The 1,508-nt window shown below is 59.6% G+C and overlaps 1 pseudogene; it reads left to right on the top strand.

Annotated features, from left to right (window-relative positions):
* Positions 1-215: 215 nt before the first annotated feature.
* Positions 216-1,171, top strand: LOC109747117 (UDP-glucosyltransferase UGT13248-like; annotated as a pseudogene).
* The last annotated feature ends 337 nt before the right edge of the window (positions 1,172-1,508 follow it).

The raw sequence follows: 1,508 nt of genomic DNA, 5'->3' as shown, positions 1-1,508 counted from the left end.
GCTTTCGCTTTTGGTTCAGATTTTGACAGCGGATTTCTGAAATCAGATGCTGCTAGATTCGCCCTTTGGTTCAGATTCTGCTGCGCGGCAGTGAAATCCATGGATAAAAACTGAACGAAACAGGGCCTGACTCCGTCTTTTGCCCTAGGGCTGGGCGGGAACAACTTCCTCGTTGCTTCCGTCGCCACCGGACAGGAGCGTAGCAACAAATCCATCCCGCTCCAAGAGGAAACTTGCGCGTCACTCTGCTTCCATGCGTACAAAATCCACCGAAAGAAAGAAAACATCCAAGAAACCCCACCAAGCTGAAGGCTGAAGTGCTGAACCATGGAGAGCACGCGGGCGGCCACCGCCAGCTCGGGCGTCGGTCATGGAGGCAGCGACGAGGGTGCGGCCGTCCTCCTGCTGCCGTTCCCGGGGCGCAGGGCCACACGAACCCGATGCTGGAGCTGGGCCGCCGCCCGGCGCGCACGGCCTCCGCCCCACGTTCGTCTCCACCCGCCACGTGCTCTCCTCCACCCCGCCCCCCGGCGCGCCCTTCCGCGTGGCCGCCATGTCCGACGGATTCAACGCCGGCGGCTTCGCCTCGTGCCCGGACCCCGCCGAGTACTTCTCCCGGCTGGAGGCCGTGGGGCCCGAGACGCTGCGCGAGCTCCTGCTGTCGGAGGAGGCCACTTCGGTGCGCATTCTCATGTACGACTCGCACCTGCCGTGGGCGGGGCGGGTGGCGCGCCCGGCCGGCGTGCCCGCCGCGGCGTTCTTCTCGCAGTCGTGCGCGGTGAACGACGTCTACGGGGAGGTGTGGGCGGGGCGCTGGCGCTGCCGGTGACGGACGGGCGTGAGCTGCTGGTGCGCGGAGCGCTGGGCGTGGAACTGGGACCGGAGGACGTGCCGCCGTTCGCGTCGGCGCCGGAGTCGCTGCCTGTTTTCCTTAAGACGTCGATTGAGCAGTTCGACGGGCTGGAGGACGCCGACGACGTGCTCGTCAACTCATTCAGCGACATCGAGCCAACGGTGAGCCATACACGCTTCATGTGTGCTCACAAGCCGTTTGTTCTGCTTATTTAGGTGTGGTTTGGTCTATTAAACTGGTTATTAGGCTTGGTAGATACTTTGATAGTCACTGTAAAGAAAGTTAAATAATTTCTCCAATCCAATTGAGTTTATATGACATGCACATATTCAAGATCTACTTCAACAACCACTAAGACTAATATATAGCGCTTTCGGCCCACTTTATATATATAAAGTAAAGATCATCAACAACCCGGTACAACGCACGCCCACAGAACACGCACACACCCAAGGCATGACAAATACACGCCGAACGCAGCAACACCACCCTTAGCACTACATGAGCAACCGGGGGCCTCAACCATAAACATGTCACCGCGAAGAGTTGAAGCTACATACGACGAACCGTGGGCTCCAAGGCGGTGCCTTCAGGAAGGTTACGAGACCGAAGTGCCGCCACCGCCCGACCCAAGGGTCAGAGTTTCCCCTGGAGC

Source organism: Aegilops tauschii, chromosome 5, assembly GCF_002575655.3.
Source record: "Aegilops tauschii subsp. strangulata cultivar AL8/78 chromosome 5, Aet v6.0, whole genome shotgun sequence".
Classification (NCBI taxonomy): domain Eukaryota; kingdom Viridiplantae; phylum Streptophyta; class Magnoliopsida; order Poales; family Poaceae; genus Aegilops; species Aegilops tauschii.
This window is presented reverse-complemented; position numbering and strand designations above follow the sequence as displayed.